Genomic DNA, 22,835 nt, shown 5'->3' with positions numbered 1-22,835 from the left:
CTCAACTGCTGTGGTCATTAGTCCCCTAGAACTTAGAACTACTTAAACCTAACTAACCTAAGGACATCACACACATCCATGCCCGAGGCAGGATACGAACCTGCGACCGTAGCAGTCGCACGGTTCCGGACTGCGCGCCTAGAACCGCGAGACCACCGCGGCCGGCGAAGCCGATCATTCACCTTCCCTACCACGGTACTCATATTCCCGTTCCGTCTCATATCGCTTCACAATGATACGCCCAGATACTAGCTGTCTGATCTCTGTAATAAAAAAAATAAAAAAAATAAAAAAAAATGGCTGGGTGAAGGAATCAACAACGAACTTCAATGGAAGTCTTGTGACGTCCGCTGTGGTCCCCAGAACAAATGCAACGAGCAATAATGAAGAAAATGAGGAACATTACAGGTTTGATCTTCCTTCTCATCCACATTAACTTACATTTTCCAACATTTAGGGCTAGCTGTCATTCATTACACGAAATGGAAATTTTTTCTAATTCGTTTCGCATCTTCCTACAGTCATTCAACTTCGACATTATACAGTAACCATGGCGTCATCAGCAAACAACCAGAGATTGCTGTCCACCCTGTTCGACAAATCATTTTTGTATATAGAGAACAACAGCAGTCCTATCAGACTTCCCTGGGCACTCCGACGAAGCTTGTCTGTGATGAACACTCACCGTCGAGGACAACAAACTGTGTTCTATTATTTAAAAAGTTTTAGAACCACTCACATATCTGTGTCCATATGCACGTACCTTAACAGCTTGCAATGGGGCACCGTGTCAAATGGTTTCCGGAAATCTAGAAACATGGAATCTTCATCCACAGTTCCCAGTATATCATGTGAGAAAAGGGCAAGCTGAGTTCTGCAGACCGATGCTTTCTAAAATCATGCTGATTCGTGGACATAAGCTTCTCAGTCTCAAGAATCTTTATTATATTCAAACTGAGAATATGTTCAAGAATTCTGCAGCAAACAGAAGTTGGGGAAGACTGTTTTTTTTTTTTTTTTTTACCCTTCTTATATATTGTAGTCACCTGCGCTTCTTTCCAGTCGCTTGGGACTGTTTCCTGCTTTGGGGTTACTTTACGTCCCAAAAGTGAAACACGTCGGGGGTTCAGTGATTATTTGGGTAGCCATATCGTGATATTCCATGAGCATTATGGTTACTCTGCAAAGTCAACTTACTGCCAAGGATTTTGTGACGATTTTGGCTGACAGGCCAATCCCTTGGCAGAACGTTTGTTCCCAATGGTAGGTCTGTGTTCCAAGACGACATGGCCACTGTCCACGCAGCTCACTTCGCCCAGTACTGGTCCTGTGAGGACGTGGATGAACTGTCGCATCTTGCCTGGGTACGACAGTCGCCAGATCTCAGTAATACTGACCACTGTGGCCTATTTTGGAGAGAAACGTATCTGATTCTCTACTTATCTCCATCATCGTTGCCTGAACTTGACACTATTTTGTAGGAAGAATTGTATAAGATCCTTTTTCAAACCATGTGGGATGTGTATTTATCCATTCTGAAACTAGAAGCTGTTACGGAATTCAAGGGGCTACCTACACTGTATTATGCATGATAATATGTTACGTTTTCGGTGATTCCTCTTTTTTTTTTTTGTCCTACGCCTGTATCAGATGCTGAATTTTCACTGCATGAACAACGAACATTCAGTGTGATAAAATATTTGCCCTTCATTAGGAGGGGCGTTCAATGAGCAATGCAACACTTTTTTTCTGAAAGTAGGTTGGTTTTTTTCGGGATTCCAATATACAATATTATTCCACACTCTTTTGGCTAAAAACCCTATTTTTAATCCCTGCTCAATGTGACGGCCTTGCGCCACCTTACTGGAAGGACCTGTATGACTACCCAGTACCTTTGTTTTGGTCGTCATCGGAGCCAACGCCTTGCTGCAACAGTAACCTTTTCACAGTCCACTTACTGCATACCACGGAGTGCATCCTTCTCGGAGCCAGACAGACAGAAATCGTACGTTGTGGGATCTGGGCTGCAGGATGAATGAGGAAGAAGAGTCCACTGAAGTTCTGAAAGCTTCTCTCCGGTGGGCAGGCTTGTGTGAGGCCTTGTCAGATGGAGAAGTAGAAGTTCGTTTGCATTTTTGTGGCGACGAACAGACTAAATTGGTTTCTTTATTCCTGAGAGCAGCACAGTATCGTTGCACCATCAGGGAGGATATCAAACGGAATAAAGTCTTCAGAGGCCCAGAAGGCTGCCGCCATGATTTTACGGGCTGAGAGTGCGTCTTTGAACTTTATCTTCGCAGGAGAGACGATGTGGAGCTACTTAGTGGATTGCCGTTTTGTCTGGTACGAAATTATGAAACCATGTTTCATAGCCTGTGGTGATGTACGATAAAAAATTGTCACAGTCAGCCTTGTAACGAGCAAGCAATGCTGGGGCACACACCTTTGAGTACCCCAGCTGGTGGACGAGTGTGTTAGCACTACCAACACAGACGTCTGGTTGAGCAGAGAGGCGTTTGCGATCCGTTGACCACCTAGAATGAGAGTGTCCGCACGTTCCAACACTGCAGGAGTCACAGCTGTGTGCGGCCGACTAGCCCGCGGGAACCGGATGGGTTAGCAGGCCCTTGTTTTGATGATGACAGGTGCCTCGCCCAAATGACTCACTGTGCTTTTGTTGACTGCCAGGTGTCCGTAGACGTTTTGCAAACGCCTATGAATATCTGCGAGGCTCTGATGTTCCACTAAGAGAATCTCAATGACAGGTCTCTGCTTGGAACGCACCACCATTACAGACGCCATTTTGAAGGCTACGTATAGTGCTGCCACCTATCAGAAATTCGTGACAGTATAGGGGATGCAGGAATATTCCACAAAAGAATGCTAAAGATATAAGCTCAGAGATCAGACGACGACAACAATCATTAAATTTAAATTCAAATGGTTCAAATGGCTCTGTGCACTATGGGACTGAACTTCTGAGGTCATCAGTCCCCTAGAACTTAAAACTAATTAAACCTGACTAACCTAAGGACATCACACACATCGATGCCCGAGGCAGGATTCGAACCTGCCACCACGGCCGGCAAATTTAAATTCAACCAACTGCCATTCACAGATCATGGCATGGTGATAGCTAATAAGTTAAAGTCGGGTTGTGCAGTACTCTATTGCTCCCATTTCTAGCGGGTGTAAAATGACATCAAAGAGAAAGAAGGTGGTATTTTCTGCGGAGAAAAAGCCAGATGTACCGCAGAGGACGGATAAAGAAGAATAATTCTTGAAAAATATTTTTGCTGAACGAAGTATTGGAACTCAGCGGTGTCAGATTGGAAGAATAACTGGAAAGAAATTGAATAGTTCTGTTCCGGAAAGATGGCTCGTGATCTGCAGGCAATGATGAAGTTGATAGTGGATTAGCGGACGATGTTTATGCCCTATCTGTAGACATTATGACACATACACTGGCGATATTGCAGCTGGACAAAACACTGTTTTATTTGGACCGCCAGAAGGAAAAAATGGTTCAAATGGCTCTGAGCACTATGGGACTTAACATCTATGGTCATCAGTCCCCTAGAACTTAGAACTACTTAAACCTAACTAACCTAAGGACATCACACAACACCCAGTCATCACGAGGCAGAGAAAATCCCTGACCTCGCCGGGAATCGAACCCGGGCGCGGGAAGCGAGAACGCTACCGCACGACCACGAGCTGCGGAGCCAGAAGGAAACAACTTGGTGAAACTAATGTTGGTGGAACGCCTGAGTGATTGTGCTGCCAGGGCCCGTTGAGAACGTTTTGCCGCACAAGCGACTTGTCTTTTTGCACCCCCAATCTCCTCCCTCTTTTCCCTCGCACATTTTCACCTCTGTCAGTTTTCGTTACTAATTGTGACACGTACTGTACACAAGTCTTGTACCTGGTCGACCCTCTCAGTGTGGCACCCCAGCGACGGCTTGTGCCTCTCGGCCTTAAACCGGCCCTGCTTGCTGCACATAAATGACACATGAATTTGGCTCAAAAGGAACTTAGCTGATAGTTTCAATATCTGGTCAAGATTGGTGTGAAAACAATGTATAATTTGTGTACTTGTACGGAAAACTGGAAATTTGAGGGACTTAATGTTGCATGAGCGCACTGGCTTCGAAATCTTTGAATACTGTACGCACATCGGCCAAAGTTAACGGCGACACTATGCATATTTTCAGGGATGCATTCAGCCCTGATTTGATTTTTATGGATGACAATACGTGACCGCATCGAACAGTGCCGGTGGAGGAGCTCTCGTCCTCAGCTTGTGGTTGTGCGGTAGCGTTCTTGGTTCCCGAGCCCGGGTTCCCGGGTTCGATTCCCGGCGGGGTCAGGGATTTTCTCTGCCTCTTGATGACTGGGTGTTGTGTGATGTCGTTAAGTTTAAGTAGTTCTAAGTTCTAGGGGACTGATGACCATAGATGTTAAGTCCCATAGTGCTCAGAGCCATTTGAACCATTTTTGAGGAGCTCTCGGAAAGAGAGGATATTCGGCAAATGAACTGACCTACCCGTTTCCTCTACTTAATCCATCGAGCACGTGTGGAATGCGTTGGGGACACGTGTTGCAGCTCGTCCACATGTAGTAGCGACTCTACAGATGTTATCAGCGGCACTGACCGAGAAATGGAACGCGGTACCGTAAGGACTCCATGCCAGCATAAGAGCACGTTATGGAGCATGCATAGGCCTCCGTGGTGTCCACGCTACCACGTCCCGCCTTTTGTAACGTCCTGGGGACTGCCACGATTCACGGTAACTTCAGTGTACTTATTGTCTTTGAACGAAAGTCTTATTTCCGTTCGTTTCGCTGCGTACCGTATTTTACGGACCATTAAGATGCAAAGGACTATGAGACGCTCCTTAATTTTTAAGAATTTTTTTTAAAAAAAAATAACATGTTAGCTGAATCTTAGGTCGGTTCTTGGTAGAACAACATTATAATAAATGAAAAGCACCAGTTTGCTTTTGTTCTACAGTGTTTATGGTTGTTTACATCTTTCGGCGGGTTTAGTGACATGTCTAAACAGTCAAGGGGACTGTGTCTGTGGTACTATATCCACAGTTAACTTCTATCTTCAGGAGTTCTGGGAACCGGGATGGTGCAAAACTTTTTTTTATGTGTCTATATAAGATGGTCTTCACACCCATAGAGAAAGTTAGTCATGTCACACTTCTTGAAATATTTAACAATAATACCTTCTCTCACTCTGGCCGGCCGATGTGGACGAGCGGTTCTAGGCGCTTCAGTCTGGCACTGCGCGACCGCTACGGTCGCACGTTCGAATCCTGCTTCGGGCATGGATATGTGTGATGTCCTTAGGGTAGTTAGGTTTAAGTAGTTCTAAGTTCTGGGAGACTGATGACTACAGATGTTAAGTCCTATAGTGCTCAGAGCCATTTGAACCATTTCTCTCACTGTAGACCACGACTGTTTTTTCCACAGACACACTTGTTTGATTGTAGGCCCCTTCGCCGTGAAGTCATGTTGGATTTCATCCATCATCCAGTTGTTCCATTCCTCTCCCATACACACTTTAAATGGTTCATTTATCGAGACGTAAAGAAGTTACAGTTGTGAAGTAAGTCCTTCCGGAATAGCAGACAACTCTGTATTTCCTTGTCTCAGTTTCTCTTTCACAGAATTTTTCAAATGACTACTGAACTGATCTAGCACAATAAGGGGAAACTTCTTCAGTAAAGTACATTTCCGTTTCTCCCACACTCTGTTAATCCGTAATTTCATAGCAGCCTCGTCCACCCAACCTTTGTCATGTACGTGGACAACAACGCCTGGCGGTATTTCAGAAGGTGTTGTTTTGTGCCTGAAAATGGTCACTGGATTAAGTTTAGTACCGTCAGTACAGAATGAAGGAACAACAGTGTAGTGCATTTTTTCATGTCCACTTGTTTCTGTAGTTGCGGTTTAGCACCTTTCACGGCAACGGTTCTGTTACTCGGCACATCAAATGTCAGAGGAGTTTCGTCCATATTCCCTATTTGGCTTAGTTTCACACTGGTTTTCTCTCGATGTTGAATAAGAAAGCGATGGAAAGATAACATTTTCTCTTCAAACTCTTGCGGCATTTTCTGAGATATTTAGATTTTGATTCGCTTGCTAAGTCCATGGCACTTCATAAACCTGAACTACCAGCCGACTCCACCCTTAAAGTACGTTAAGTTTCACTGCAGCGCTAGCTTACGAGCGTGTATCTGAATGATTATTGAATTAATTCCACTGCCATTTTGACGGTATCCATGAATCCACTTCAATACGTCAGCTTCTAGTTTTGGTCATTTTACATTCAGTCCTCTATTTCTACATTTAGTCTTCCTCAGTTTTCGCAGTTCTTCTTTACTAGCCCGCCAATCACAAATGGATTTTTATGTTGGTAGAGGATCGGACGACATGCCACTCAGTTGATCTGTTTCCATGTTCTTCTGCATATGTTACTACTCACAATTTATAAACTCCACCGTATGAATATCTTTTATTTTTTTCCAAAATGGCCCTGAGTACGATGGGACTTAGCATCTCAGGTCATCAGTCAATTAGAACTTAGAACTACTTAAAGCTAACTAACCTAAGGACAACACACACATCCATACACGAGGCAGGATTCTAATCTGCGAGCGTAGCGGTCGTGCGGTTCCAGACTGAAGCGCCTAGAACCGCTCGGCCACACCGGCTGGCTTATTTTTTCCATTACGAATCTAGCTGAAAAATATTGTACTGTTACTGATAATAAAAGTCACTTTCTGTACAAGTTCACTGGCACCATAGACTGCTGTGACGCATTGTAGGCTGCAATGTTGTGGGTTTTTGATAGCGGGGAGGGAGGGAGACTACGTTAGTAAGCTTGTGAATGCCCGCAGCTCATGTCCGTCGCATGGGTGCACTATTGCTGCCAGTTGAATCCGATGTTGCCAGATAGAGATAGGTTTCCCGTGGAATCGAATAATAGCCATTTTTAAGACTGGCGGGAATTTTACATCAAACTCTGGACATTTTTATATTAATTTCGAGTATAAGACGCTCCTGAATTTTAGAGGCAACTTTTAGAATAAGAAAGTGCTTCTCATACTCTGTAAAATATGGTATTTTCTTTAGTTTTACAGGGTGTCCGAAAAGTCTTTCCCTGTGTACATAAATGATGACTCAGGCTAGAAGTAAGATACAAATATGAAACTCGTATCTAATTGTTTACACACTATCAATTTTTTTTTCACACATCAGTTAACTTCCACATGAGCACCCTTAGTAGCACGTAGCACATCTAGGCGATATTCAATTTCAGTCCACACATTAGCCAACATCACTGGAGGGATAGATTCAACGACTGTGGTTATCCGTTGCCGCAGGGTTTCAAGATCTGTACACGTGTTCGGTAGACCTCGTCCTTGACATAACCCCATAAAAAGAAGTCTAATGGGGTTATGTCAGGAGAGCGTGGAGGCTAAACCGCTCGCCCATCACTACCAATCCATCGCCTAGGAAAGGTCACATCGAGTTAGGCACGGACGTCCAAACCCCAATGAGGCGGTGCACCGTCTTGCTGAAACAAGACATCGGGGTGATACTGCAGCAGCTGAGGAACAGCATACAGTTGCAACATATCCAGATACACTGCAGATGTGACGGTAGCCTCAGCGAAGAAGAATGGTCCGATAATTCGATCGTGCAATAGCGCGCACCAAACATTCACCTTTGGACTGCCTCTAGTGCACTCCATAACCTCGCCAGGGGGTTCTGAACCCCAAATGCGCACATTATGGTGATTCACTACTCCACTCACAAAAAAGGTCGCTTCGTCGGAAAAGGCAATCCGTCTGAGATAACCATCATCGTCCTGAATACGTGATAGCATTTCGACCGCAAAGTGTTATCGACGTGTACTGTCATTGGGCAACAATGGAAGTGGGAGTTTACTGATGTGTGAAAAAAAACTTTGATGGTTTTTAAACAATTAGACACCAGTTCCATATTTGTATCTTACTTCTAGCCTGAGTTATCAATTTATGTAATCAGGGAAAGACTCTTCGGACACACTGTATTCTGCAATATACTGTTGTAGTTCTTTCTACATATGGTCCAAGTTGTATAGAGATATGTTACTTGAAGTGAGACATCATGGGGAAGTTAGTTTCGTCCCCAAGTTTTGGAGACCAGCGTACTTCCTTGTTCGAGGAAGTGACGTTCTTGTTCTACAGGTGTGCTGGAAATAAAGATATCGAAATCCGGAAAGGCAGTTGAAGGTGCTTGCTGTGCGAGTACCTTAGTTTCTGGGATATTGACGGTCAGGTCAAACCGCTTTAATACATGATCAACAAACAAGTATTATAATACACTCCTGGAAATGGAAAAAAGAACACATTGACACCGGTGTGTCAGACCCACCATACTTGCTCCGGACACTGCGAGAGGGCTGTACAAGCAATGATCACACGCACGGCACAGCGGACACACCAGGAACCGCGGTGTTGGCCGTCGAAGGCGCTAGCTGCGCAGCATTTGTGCACCGCCGCCGTCAGTGTCAGCCAGTTTTCCGTGGCATACGGAGCTCCATCGCAGTCTTTAACACTGGTAGCATGCCGCGACAGCGTGGACGTGAACCGTATGTGCAGTTGACGGACTTTGAGCGAGGGCGTATAGTGGGCATGCGGGAGGCCGGGTGGACGTGCCGCCGAATTGCTCAACACGTGGGGCGTGAGGTCTCCACAGTACATCGATGTTGTCGCCAGTGGTCGGCGGAAGGTGCACGTGCCCGTCGACCTGGGACCGGACCGCAGCGACGCACGGATGCACGCCAAGACCGTAGGATCCTACGCAGTGCCGTAGGGGACCGCACCGCCACTTCCCAGCAAATTAGGGACACTGTTGCTCCTGGGGTATCGGCGAGGACCATTCGCAACCGTCTCCATGAAGCTGGGCTACGGTCCCGCACACCGATAGGCCGTCTTCCGCTCACGCCCCAACATCTTGCAGCCCGCCTCCAGTAGTGTCGCGACAGGCGTGAATGGAGGGACGAATGGAGACGTGTCGTCTTCAGCGATGAGAGTCGCTTCTGCCTTGGTGCCAATGATGGTCGTATGCGTGTTTGGCGCCGTGCAGGTGAGCGCCACAATCAGGACTGCATACGACGGAGGCACACAGGGCCAACACCCGGCATCATGGTGTGGGGAGCGATCTCCTACACTGGCCGTACACCTCTGGTGATCGTCGAGGGGACACTGAATAGTGCACGGTACTTCCAACCCATCGTTCTACCATTCCTAGACCGGCAAGGGAACTTGCTGTTCCAACAGGACAATGCACGTCCGCATGTATCCCGTGCCACCCAACGTGCTCTACAAGGTGTAAGTCAACTACCCTGGCCAGCAAGATCTCCGGATCTGTCCCCCATTGAGCATGTTTGGGACTGGATGAAGCGTCGTCTCACGCGGTCTGCCCGTCCAGCACGAACGCTGGTCCAACTGAGGCGCCAGGTGGAAATGGCATGGCAAGCCGTTCCACAGGACTACATCCAGCATCTCTACGATCGTCTCCATGGGAGAATAGCAGCCTGCATTGCTGCGAAAGGTGGATATACACTGTACTAGTGCCGACATTGTGAATGCTCTGTTGCCTGTGTCTATGTGCCTGTGGTTCTGTCAGTGTGATCATGTGATGTATCTGACCCCAGGAATGTGTCAATAAAGTTTCCCCTTCCTGGGACAATGAATTCACGGTGTTCTTATTTCAATTTCCAGGAGTGTATTTATGAAGACAGTAACTGTTCTCGAAAGAACAGAATACTGTTGATGACCGTGCAACTGAGGGTTTCAGTTAGTCATCATTTATTCCAGGGAAAAGCTGCACGGTCATCAACAGTATTCTGTTCTTTCGAGAACAGTTACTGTCTTCGTATATATAGTTAAAGGCTACCCAGCCATTGACCTTCGTCTGTGCGAACGCGCACAGGTTGTCCAAACTCTTACGGGAATCGCCAAAGCGTGCGCGAGTAATGAGTGGATGGGCAAATGTCTATAAGGTACATTACTTATGTAGAATTGTGGACAGTTGGGAATGTGAGTCTCACGGGAAGCGTGCAAGGAATAAGTCCCTGCAGTCGCGCTATTCATCTGTGTCCTCGGTGGCTCAGATGGATGTGGTATAAAGTAAAACCACATTAAGAATGTATTACAAACAGTAAATAAAAATAAATAAATAAATAATAATTCCCACAAAAGATTTCCCCTTCCCATCCCTGATTCCTTGATTCCTTGAATGACGAGGGGGACACTGCGACCAGGCCTCGGGTTACGATCCCTGATCGCTCTGCCTTCCCCGCTCTCGCCCACCTCCTTCAAAAAAGAGAAAAAAAAGATGGATAAAGCGTCTGCCATGTAAGTAGGAGATCCCGGGTTCGAGTCCCGGTCGGGGCACACATTTTCAGCTGTCCACATCGAGGTATATCAACAACATCTGTCGGCAGCTGAGGGTTTCAGTTAGTCATCAAGTATTATAATATTTATCTTTACGTCATTCAGGAACACTCAATACTTTTTCGTACGCTTTAACGCGGTGCCGTCCACGCGTCTTATTGCCACTTGTTATAATCTTTAGGTCATTCTGTGAAGCGCAGCACCCCTTTGTTTCCGTGAACCTTAAGTCATTCTGGAACACTCGGCACCCTTTCGTATGGCTTGACGCGATCCTGTTCACGCAGTTACCTACACTTGTAATCGAGCTCGTATCTGTTGGCGCTTAAGTACGTTATTTACGACTACTGACATGTACCGTGGATTTGGTCTTGTGGTCGTCGTCTTCTGGAGAGGTCAGGCAGTAAAAAATCGAATCAGGTCGCTACTGCCGGAGTTATGAACAGTTTATCGAGCAGGTGTGGGGGTGGGGTGCGTGCTTTAACGCCCGCCACGGATGGCTCAGTAATCAATTTACGGGCGTCGCTACCCGGCGCGCTAACTCGCTTAAAACGGGCCTCTGCGGGCGTCCGGACGGCCGTCTTAATGCGAAGCGTGCGCGCGCAGCGGGCGGCGGGGGCGGTGGGGGCGCTGCTGTTAATAGTTAACGCCGGGGCTGCCGCTCCCACGACGCCTGCCTCCGCCAGGCCGTTGTTTTAACCCCGGCGTACATCCCGCGGTCGGCTCCGGCGTTGAGAGATGCAAATTATGGCCGCTGGAGAAGCGAAAAATAAAAATAAAAGAAGCAATGAGAGGAAGCACGCGATGTTCCCCCTGCGAGCAGTAGCAGTAGCAACGGCGGGGAGAGCCGTACGCAAAAAGCGTCCGCACTTTTATAGCAGAGCGGTGAAGGCCTTGTGGGAGGGGGGTCTTTATAACGGAGGGCGTGGGCACCTCCTTCGCGTCCACTCGCACCATCTCTATGGCTTGTGCAACCATAAAGCCACAAGCGCGCAATTTCATCGCTGTCGTTACACAGCGGGGCATCGTCAACTGGCTATCGACTTTACTATTTTTACATACACACGCAAACAGATATCCGTATATAAACTGGCGAAAAAAAATCCCAACAACAAGAAATAATTAATACAGAGTAATAAAATTTCCGGAATATATTTGTCTAATTAACATATTTAAGTGATTAACACTGAAAGGTTAGAGGTTAATATAAGCGCGAGATAAGCCATTGCAAATGTGAAATGCTGGCGCATAAACAACGGGTGTGCCGGCCGGAGTGGCCGAGCGGTTCTAGGAGCTACAGTCTGGAACCGCGCGACCGCTGCGGTCGCAGGTTCGAATCCTGCCTCGGGCATGAATGTGTGTGATGTCTTTAGGTTAGTTAGGTTTAAGTAGTTCTAAGTTCTAGGGGACTGATGGCCACAGCTGTTAAGTCCCATAGTGCTCAGAGCCATTTGAACCATTTGAAAAAAAATGGCTCTGAGCACTATGGGACTTAACATCTATGGTCATCAGTCCCCTAGAACTTAGAACTACTTAAACCTAACTAACCTAAGGACAGCACACAACACCCAGCCATCACGAGGCAGAGAAAATCCCTGACCCGGGCGCGGGAAGCGAGAACGCTACCGCACGACCACGAGATGCGGGCAAAAACCATTTGTACAACGGGTGTAACCGCCAGAATGTTGAACGCAAGGATGCAGACGAGTATGAATTGTGTTGTACAGGTGGCGGATGTGAATTTTCCGGGATGGAGTTCCATGCCTGTTGCACTTGGTCGGCCAATACAGGACGATTAATGCTGGTTGTGGATGACGCTGGAGGTAGCGTCTTGATTGGGAGCAGAGCTGGTGATCGAGCAGGTCAAGGCAACATATTGACACTCTGTAGAGCATATTGGGTTACAACAGGGGTATGCGGGCGAGCGTTATCCTGCTGGAAAACACACCATGGAATAATATTCATCTGTCACGGACTGCATGACCCCTCCCGCTGGAGGTTCGAGTCCTCCCTCGGGCATCGGTACCTGTGTTGTTCTTAGCATAAGTTTGTTTAAGTAGTGTGTAAGTCTAGGGATGATGACCTAAGCAGTTTGGTCCCTTGGGAATCACACACGTTTGAACATTTTTTGAATACTATTCATGAATGGCAGCATCACAGGCTGAATCACCATAATGACGTACAAATTTGCAGTCAGGGTGTAGGTCCAGTGCGTGTTGCTTGCAGGCCTTCAAATGCCCTCCTAACCAACACATAGCCATCACTGCCACCGAAGGAGAACCAGCTTTCATCAGAAAACACAACTGACCTCCACCATGAGTTTTCGTTTGACACCGCTAAAGCTGAAAATGGCGATGGTTTGGTGTAAGTGGATGGACGCTACAGACCGTCTACCTCCGAGCTGTCCTTGAAGTAACCGATTTGTAACCGTTCGTTGTGTCACTGAGGTGCCAACTCCTGCTCAAATTGCTGCTGCAGATGCAGTACGGTGAGCCAAAGTCATAAGCCAAACACTATGGTTTTCCCTCTCTGTAGTGCCATGTGGCAGTCCAGAGCCCGTCTTCGTGTACAGTGTGGCTACATTCCTGCCAAGCCTTTCTGCAGTATCACGGAAATAATATCAAGCTTCTCGTAGGCTTTATTACACAATCTTGTTCAAACTCAGTGACGTGTTGATAACGGTTGGTTGGTTTGTTGAGGGAAGGAGACCAGACAGCGAGGTCATCGGTCTCACCAGATTAGGGAAGGACGGGGAAGGAAGTCGGCCGTGCCCTTTGAAAGGAACCATCCCGGCATTTGCCTGGAGTGTTGATAACGACGTCCCATTAAGGGCATTCTTGACTAACATCAACTCACCACGTCCAACTTCAAAGGTAACTAACGCTCATGACCCTTACAGAGTCTATTTAAAGCAAACGTGATTGACATCCTCATAGTGGCGCCCCTCTTATGCAATTGGAGTGAAAGTTGAATGGACATCATCTTTTAGATGTAGAAACACGCCTACCACCTGTCGCTTATGTCGCTCAACTCCTTGGTGGTATGATTTGTTTTTCCGTCAGTGTATGAAGGCCTTCAAAAGGAAAAGGTCGAAACAACACTGAGCGTATAACTGAAGTCTTTATTTAAAAGTAATCACCAAATTGTCCGCCCCCGGTAGCTGAGTGGTCAGCGCGACAGATTGTCAATCCCAAGGGCCCGGGTTTGATTCCCGGCTGGCTCGGAAATTTTCTCCGCTCAGGGAATGGGTGTTGTGTTGTCCTAATCATCATCATTTCATTCCCATCGACGCGCAAGTCGCCGAAGTGGCGTCAAATCGAAAGACTTGAACCAGGCGAGCGGTCTACCCGACGGGAGCACAATTACCGCACTCTTTTACGGGTCGAAGGATGCCCTCTTCCCAGAATAGCTATGGCTGTACAGGAGCCAGTACACCACTGTGACCCTCAGTTCATAGTCGGAATTGAAGGACTTCCCTTCGAGATGTTGTTTTTAGTGGACCACAAGCATGGAAGTATTCCACTTGAGCTTGACCATTACACTCTGTGTGACCTTGCAGACGCCTGGATGCGTGTTATCACTGAGCAGAACCACTCTCTTCGTGAGCAGCCCAGGCCGTTTTCTCTCGATGGACTTGGGTTGGCTACAGGCCGCCTCTCAAAACACGTCACTGTTAATGGTTTTTCCGTTTCCGAGGAACTGGATGAGTATCGGACCTCGGACGTCGTAAAAGACGTCATCTTGCCGGCTTGATGGGGGAGGTGCAGACGCATGCTTCCATTGCCTAGATGTCTCACTATGTAATCCTAAAGCGGCTCATGCAAATTTCAATCGGTTTGCTGTTACGACGTTTCGAATCTTTTCATTTGGACACTCTTTACACATTAACCTAAGCACTACTGCCTATAACAAGTGAAACACCTCAAGGATACAAAATAACAAAATTTAGTTACTGTGCGTATGTGTAGCAAGAATGATTATTACATCTGTAGGCGATTTGGAGGTATTCTGACTGGGAAATTTAGTAGGAGAGAGTGTTGCATCTTGGAAAACATTTCAGACTTTCCCCTCTAGCCAGCTCTGTAACAGAAATTTTATGTATGTAAGGACACAACCGACGAACGGCAACATGGCAATCCCACAGCCAATCGGAGCGAGTGTCGCCGACTTTCCATTGTTTAAAATTGGTGCACTGTCGACCTCCACAACATTAGTAAATTTGGTTCCTACTGGCATCAGCTATCCATAGTTAAAATTTCGTGACACAATTTTTCTCCACTCAACATACAATATGGTCATCTACGCAGGAACAAATATTCTGTTGAAATTTACAAGCGTCGCAGTCGAGGAAATCTTGTCAGTAACGTATTTAGTCACCTATTTGTTGCCTTATTACTTTAATACACACCAATAATCAGTATGTGAAATCAAATAAAGTCGAAGTAGCATAAAATATCAGTTAACAAGTTGAACACATTTTGAAATTGAAGCTACTGGAAACTAAAGCAAAAAATATGGTTCAAATGGCTCTGAGCACTATGGGACTTAACTTCTGAGGTCATCAGTTCCCTAGAACTGAGAACTACTTAAACCAAACTAACTTAAGGACATCACACACATCCATGCCCGAGGCAGGATTCGAACCTACGACCGTAGCGGTCGCACGGCTCCAGACTGTAGCGCCTAGAACCGCTCGGCCACTTCGGCCGGCAAACTGAAGCAAATTTCCAATATTAAGAGACGTAAAATTGTTTAGACATTAATGAAACTCAGTTAATTTGCAAATATCACATGTTCCATGGTAATAGACCGTCTTCTGTTTCAAGGTACAAGATCGTGCACGACCGATAAAGTATAGTTTTGTCCATAGATTATACAATTCGTTTGAAAAATACTTAGAATTTTACTTGCCGTAGCAATATGTAGTTGAAGAGTTAACCATACATTCCACATAGCTTTAGTATTTTATACAGCACTTAAATGTGCAGAACTCGAAATATTTACAAACGCTGCACAAAAGACAACCTCATGTGTAACAAGTACAGAAACTGTAGGAACTAACGGAAATTTCTTGTGTCGGTCTTTAGTTCGCATTTCTTCAAGTGATTCTGAAATCAGTCACTACACTGAAGTACCGACAAAAACCATCTCGTGTTTCTAGATGCACCGTCTTCCAGGTTCACTCTCCCTTACACGGAACTGCCACCTCTGGTAGCAACAATGGATCTTACCTGGCTGAACACCCATGCGAAATAAGCTTGGGATTACAGAGAGAGGTACAAGTACCTATGCTGATACTCCTCTACGTCAACATATTCAACAGCTTTCTGCATATTCCGCTTCTTTCTGAGGCAATGACAGCTTAAGTAGTGGGTAATAAAGGTCAGTAAGTAGCATGCAAGATTATAAATCATGATGTCGGTAGTTTCCTCTCGCTGGCACCAAAACGTATGGACGGAAAGAAATAGCAACACCAACAAGGAGTTGCGCGACGTAAACCAAAGTTGGCAAGCGTCTTTCTACGTCTGAAAGATGATGTCTGTTCAGTTTTGGGGCCGGCAGCACAAGACTGGCGTTAGTAGGGCCTCTAAGAGGATGAAAGCAAGGTTTGCTTTAAATATGCTCTGTAACGTTCGTGAGCGTTAGCTGCCTTTGAGATTGGACGTGCTAAGTTGATGTTAGTCAGGAGTGCCTTTAAGGTGAAAAAGACGCCGTTATCAACACCTTACTCAGGTAGAACGAGGTCATGTAATAGGAATACGAGAAGTTGGAAGTTCTTTTTGCGATACTGCAGAAAGACTCGGCAGGATTGTTGCCACTGTATGTGAATGGGGGCATCAGTGGTCACGAGAAAGTTCGATCGCAAGAAGACCAGGTTCTGGAAGGCCACGTGGCACGGTCGAGAGAGAAGACCATCGTGTTCGGCGTATGGCTCTGGCGCATTGTACTGCATCTTCATCTGCAATTTGGAGAGCAGTTGGCACCACAGTGACACAAGGAACTATTCAAACTGATTACTTCAAGGTCAACTCCGAGTCAGATGGGCAGGGTGGAAGTCTGTTGGGGTTTCTGATTAAAGCTGGTTCTGCCTCGGTGTCAGTGATGGCTGTTTATTGGTTAGAAGGAGACTAGTTGAAGGACTGCAACCAACTTGTATGCGTGATAGACACAATGGACCTACATTTTGTGTTATGGGCTGGGTTGCAATTTCGTGTAACAACAGGACCACTCTAGTAGTCACCCCACGCACTCTGACAGCAAATTTATACGTCAGTCTGGTGATTCGACTTGTGCTGCCATTCATGAGCAGCAATGGATGGGGTGTTTTCCAGCAGGATAACGCTCGTCCACATACCGCTGTTGTAACCCAACATGCTCTACGGAGTGTCGACACGTTTCCCTCGCCTGCTCAATAGTCAGATCTCTCTCCAATCGAGCACATATTGGACATCATCGGACAACAGCTCAAGCGTCATCCACAACCTGTATTAACCGTCCCTATAATGGCAGACCAAGTACAACAGACATGGTACTCCATCCCGCAAACTGACATCCGCCACATGTACAACACAATGCATATGCGTTTGCATCCTTGCATTCAACATTCTGGCTTTTACATCGATTATTACTGTACCAGCATTTCACATTTGTAATGGCTTATCGCCCTTTACATTAATCTGTGATCTTGCATCTATTTTATTAATTGTAAGGCTTGGACCCCCCGTCGGGCAGACCGTTCGCCGGGTGCCGGTCTTTCAATTTGACGCCACTTTGGCGACCTGCAGTCGATGGGGAAGTTAGGATGATGACGATGACAGCACAACACCCAGTCCCCGGGCGGAGAAAATTTCCCGACCCATCCGGGAATCGAACCCGGGCTCAGAGGATTGATAATCCGTCACGCTGACTATTCAGCTACCGGGGGCGGACATCTTGCAACTTTAATCACTCAAATAGGCAAATGTATTTCCAAAATTTCATGACTCTATACTAAAATTTTTTCGTATTACATCTTTTCCGTCTGTGTACTTTTTACTTTTATTTTAATTGCATTTATCGATCTGAATTGCCAGTTAACAAATCCTGGATGATAATCTTTTTATGTTCTACTATTCGCATGAAAATGCGAATATCCGTAAAAAAAGTTACGTTTTCGTAAATCGGCTATTGTGGAATTGTTTTACCATGCTTTCATTCCTTTGCATTTCTAAATATTATAACAGTAGTATGTCCTCTGGATTTTTCTGGTTTAAGACATAGCTTCTATGTCCACAATGATCTCATCTAAAACATATTAAGCCGGAATGAAAAAAAAACTACGAGTATATATAGTGTAGTGGCTTCTAACTTCAACAATGAATATACAAGCAGAGAACTCTGATATCGCTTGAGAGCATCTATAAGTGATACAAGTGGAACCCTTTTTGCTGGTTGATTCCCATTCTTGTAATAAATGGGTAATAAACAATACCACGTCACTCTTTTAATTTTCTCCACATTAACTGCATAGTAGTCAATAGTGAATAATAAGCTAGGATATCTGCTATAATGTGACTGTCAATTTTCTTTCTTGTAACAGTCAACAGGAGATTGTAATGCTCGCGCGAGTTCTGGCAGAAAATTGGTGGCCGTGTGAGCTTATCATCTATAGTGTAAGTAGCATTGGCTTCTCTCTCTCTCTCTCTCTCTCTCTCTCTCTCTCTATCTCTCTGTCTATAGGTCCGCTCTGTCTCGTCGATGTCTCCGCTGCTCATATTGAACAAATTATGCAGGCGGCGGTTAATAATACGGTAATTTCTAAGAATATTTGCTCATCAAATACACGGCCCCTAACGATATAAATAGAACGTACGCCTCTATGTCGACCTCACGACTCTGGTAGTGCGAATTATGCTAAATGTCTCGTGCGTTGCCAGGGGAACACAGCTTATTGCTTTCGCTTGTGAATAGCAATGAGTGAAAGCGTTGTAGTTTTCAGTGCCGATAGTCTCAAATGGCGAATTCCAATTCCTTGTTTGTGTAGTGTGGAAAGTTGGTTGAAAGTTTTTTGTGACTTTGGATTGCTTCCAAATGAGGATATAAGGAATTGTGCAGTATGTCACGGAAACTTCGCAAGAAAGATGCGGGTGCTGATTTTCCTTTGAAGTTGTACTGCTCCCAGTGCGATAAAAGAACATCTATAAGGAAGATCACATGGTTTCAAAGGTTCCAAGTTACCATCGAAAAGAGCAGCATTTTAGTTTCTTGTTGGATAAGAGACTATACCGTGCAAGCGACATTTTGTGAAACCCAATTGTCCACAATCACATACAGCTACTGGGAAATACCAGAGACAACGACAGTTGAGAAAAATGGATTGCCGCCAGCGGTTTATACAACACGATGAATAGTGCATGAAGAACGCGTGGCTGACGAGTAAAGTAAGTAGAGTTACTACTTTCATTTGTAATTACTTGTAATTTAGTAAACATTCATCTTTCGTCGTTGCTCTAGAGAATGCTTAAACGGTATCTATAACTCGCGCCACCAGAGTCGTGTGGTCAGCATAGAGCCGCACGTTTGATGTACATCGCTGGGGGTCCGCGCGTTCGACAGACAATCATTCTTGGAAATTACCAATAAGCAAAACATCATTATACCTTTCCCACTTGCTTGATCTGTTATGTCCACATCCAATTCCTAACCTGTTACATATGGAAACTTTTCTGTACGTCTTTCTTGCATTCACGAGGCCGTATTTGCACCTGGTGACCGAAACAGGAACTAATTTTTCCAGTGTAAATCGGTTCCATATTAACGCATTAGAATAGCTACCAAGTTCAACTGCCATAGAATAATTACAGCCCACAGTGGAACTCTGTGAGTAGCTCTACTTCACTTATAACCACCCGGTACCAATCATTTACTTAGGCCTGCATATTACAATTTATGTTAGCTTGGTGTTTTTAAGCGACATCTTCAATGTGCTGCAATTTTAATGGCCACGAGTGTATATTTTACTAGAGTGTTTATACAAGATGAATTAAAATAAGCGCCATTATTCGAATACGACAAAGGTTTTGCAAAATTTCTTTGGGTAGGCGGCAGATGGTCGAAATGGAAATTACCTCACATATATTCCCACTTCAGACTTAACTTGCGCCATTCCCATTCGCTTAAATACAACCGTGAAAAACCGAGGGTAGTAGACCTACTGGCCTACTAGGATAAACCGCATAATTATCCTTCTAGAGTAACATAAAGGTTCTCTCCAGGTTATCTTTCGGCAATGGCAGGCTTTTGTTTAACGTTACAGGTACTGTGCATCACAATCAGTACTGTTCTACACAAAGTGAAGCTATCGCCTGTTGCTGAACCTAGTTCTTGATCCCCGATTGAGGAATACACATTTTACCTGTTGCTTAAAACTGTGTGTTATAAAAAAAAATGTCATAATAAAAGGTACGGAACCCGCGTAGATCCAAACTGTTCATGAATATCTTTATTCTGGGCACCCGAGTCAGTTGTGATCCGAAGTTGATTCGTTAATCTCGCGTTACTGTTTTTCTCACATGCAGTTAGCGCTGGGCTGTGACCGATATTCGAACGTCAACTCCGCCAAACAGTCCTACTCTCCAGTAATTTTACTCTGTTTTTTGGAGTAAATACGTTATAAGTTTCCTTACGGCTATTGCAATTTCTATAGCGAGTTGCGTACATCCTAACCTTTATATAGCTATCAAGCAGTTGAATTTCTTACGTTCATAATGTTTAAAACAGGCTATTCATAGCACCTCAGAGCCGTAAATACTGATAGTACACACCCCGCATATGCACATCATCTCTCTGAGCAAACCCCCAACCCGAATGATAATGAAACTGATCTCAACGTCCCCAGAGAAAGGCAAAGTGTCTACGAACAACCTAGAATACAGGAGAACTCCCAGAATCCCAAACACACACACACCCCGCAAATAAATGTCTCCTAGAAAACCGCCAGAAAAAGTCGCACTAGGTCTAGACTGTGCGCTAGCCATTAAAAATTAGCAACACACTGGACAAAAACAAAACAATGAACAAATAAGCGGCGACAATAACGTAGCTTCTCTGGATGAACAAGGTGACAGAAGTTTTCCTTAAATATCGTCGATGTGTACGAAAACGTATGATACAAGGCGACAGTAAAGTGAAGAAAACGTGAAAAACGGTGTGTATAATTATAACCAACAAGGATAACTCACCGAAACTGTACAATATGATGCAAAACGTAAATAAAGGGCTTGCACCACTGCTACTCTCGGAAAAAGTACTAACAATAGTAGCTCTTTAAGCAAAGTCTTTCGATTGCTTTGCAGTTGACGTGTTATTTTCGCGCAAACGGCCTTAGTACACATGTAAAGAGTGTTTTAGAACATTGATTTGTAACAGTTTATTTAAAGGATGTTAACATTGTTAAAAGGCTTATTTTTGACATGTAGGCTATACAAAAGATTTTAAAGTCTGATGTGCTGAAGCAAATCTTTTGCAGTGCTACTTGAAAATTGCTCAAAGGCCACGTTGAAGTTGTGAAATAAATAATTTCTACATTCAACGGCGAATACAATGTCCTTTTTAAAAAAATAAAAAAGAAATGTGTTCTGTTTTGGTGACGGCAGAGTTTAAAAATTTCCAAATTTTGTCTGTTCCCGTCTGAAAGTACCACAAAGCCTTTAGGATTAATGAATAACCCGAATACTAGGTTTTCAAATAGCTATGACGTTACGTTAAAAAACGCAAAGTAAAAGGTGGTAACTAATTTATGCATCGCACATTTGGTTGTTTAGTACTTGTGATGAAGTTGGTGTAAATACCTAACGCTAATATCCCCGGTGTATATCGGATGATCAAGTAAACACATTCTATCTTTCGCTTGAAAAATTATGTGGATGCTTGTTTCGTATCATTTGTCCTTTCATTCTGTAACGCGCGGTAACCAAATATTGTTGTAATAGCTACTGTATAAACTTAATTTTCTGTGTTTACATATTTTACAGTAATTTTTTCGCTAATCAGTCTACGTCATGTAGTACTGCACCGTGAGCTATTCTATTTACACGTCTGATCAGTGATTACCTCCAGGCCCAAATAATGTTTTGAAATGAGCGTTTACAAATGGAGAATTTGTTTGAAAATAATAACGAACTTTTTCACTGTTTAAATTTAAACTGGAACAATCGCATCGCTAGCTCAGTATGTACACAGTTCGTTGATTGAGCTCGGCGGCTTATGCGAATAACTCGCACCAAATTAACGGAGATTTTAGACTGTTACTGCTAGTCACACCGTTCCATATCATCGGCTCTCAGTAGTAGGAAAATAATAATGATAATAATAATAGTGGTAGTAGTTGAGGGGTATAAACTGTTATAAATGTTGAGCGTGTCATCGAATTTGCTATATAATACACACTGTTACACATTCACCTAAAAGACGTACATATTTTAATTTTTTGTTTTTTTATTTGCGACGTACTTCATTACAATATTTGTAATGTACTACATGTGTGTATTAATGTTTGTGTTGTATGATGATGGTGAGTGAAGGGAGAAGGTGAAACCTTGTGTCGGCGTATTGTCTACCCAGCGCGAATAGCACCAAGAGGGCCGCCAAGTTTAACGTCCACATTCAAAGGACAAATCACCATGGTGTCAACACTGGTGGTCAGAAACTTAACTCCAACATCGCTCCTCCCTTGCCGGCCAAATACTGCCAATAAACATATTTTTCACCACCTGGATTAGAACCGGCTTGCCCCAGAGTCGAGCGGTGCCGCACAAGAGTGCCCTAGCGACCTCGGCCACGGAGGCATGTCTCATATTCTTGTTGTCCCAGTAGCAAATTAAAATAGTTCTTATGCCCCGGTTCTAACTATGGTTTCTGGGAAGTATCCCATGGTGGTAAGGCAAATACCGGAACTGGAAACCTGCGAATTGGCGTCTCTCTGCCCCACTGCAATATTGCTGGGATTTCGGTAATTAAACCGAACTATGCACTAGGTCAGACCTCGAATAAACTTCCCTGATCTAATGGTCATGCAATCAATAACATTAAAAGAGAAACCAAGGAAATTTAAAAAGCTTCTATTTCTAATTTTTCCTTTTTTTTTTTTTTTTTTTTACTTAAAATGGGGCACAAACGGGAGACGTAATCTAGCATGGACCTATGTCAACTTTGCACCAAGAGAATAATTTTAAAGGTCGATTACTTTAAATAGAGAACTGTGTAATTTATAAGAAATAATCATCCATTCGACATCACTCGACGAATGTAGTGCCGTATGTACGGCTCCCAATGCGCCATTCGGTGCCTTCAAAAAATGGTTCTGAGCACTATGGGACTTAACTTCTGAGGTCATCAGTG

The 22,835-nt window shown here is 44.6% G+C and overlaps 1 protein-coding gene across 3 annotated transcripts in view; it reads right to left on the bottom strand.

Annotated features, from left to right (window-relative positions):
- Window positions 1-22,835, bottom strand: part of LOC126273023 (LIM/homeobox protein Lhx3) — a 695,247-nt gene that overhangs the window by 8,462 nt on the left and 663,950 nt on the right. The gene's annotated exons all lie outside the window — the stretch shown is intronic.

Source organism: Schistocerca gregaria, chromosome 5 (genome assembly GCF_023897955.1).
Source record: "Schistocerca gregaria isolate iqSchGreg1 chromosome 5, iqSchGreg1.2, whole genome shotgun sequence".
Classification (NCBI taxonomy): Eukaryota; Metazoa; Arthropoda; class Insecta; order Orthoptera; family Acrididae; genus Schistocerca; species Schistocerca gregaria.
Note: the sequence above shows the minus strand (reverse complement) of the source record. Positions and strands in the feature narration are given on the sequence as shown.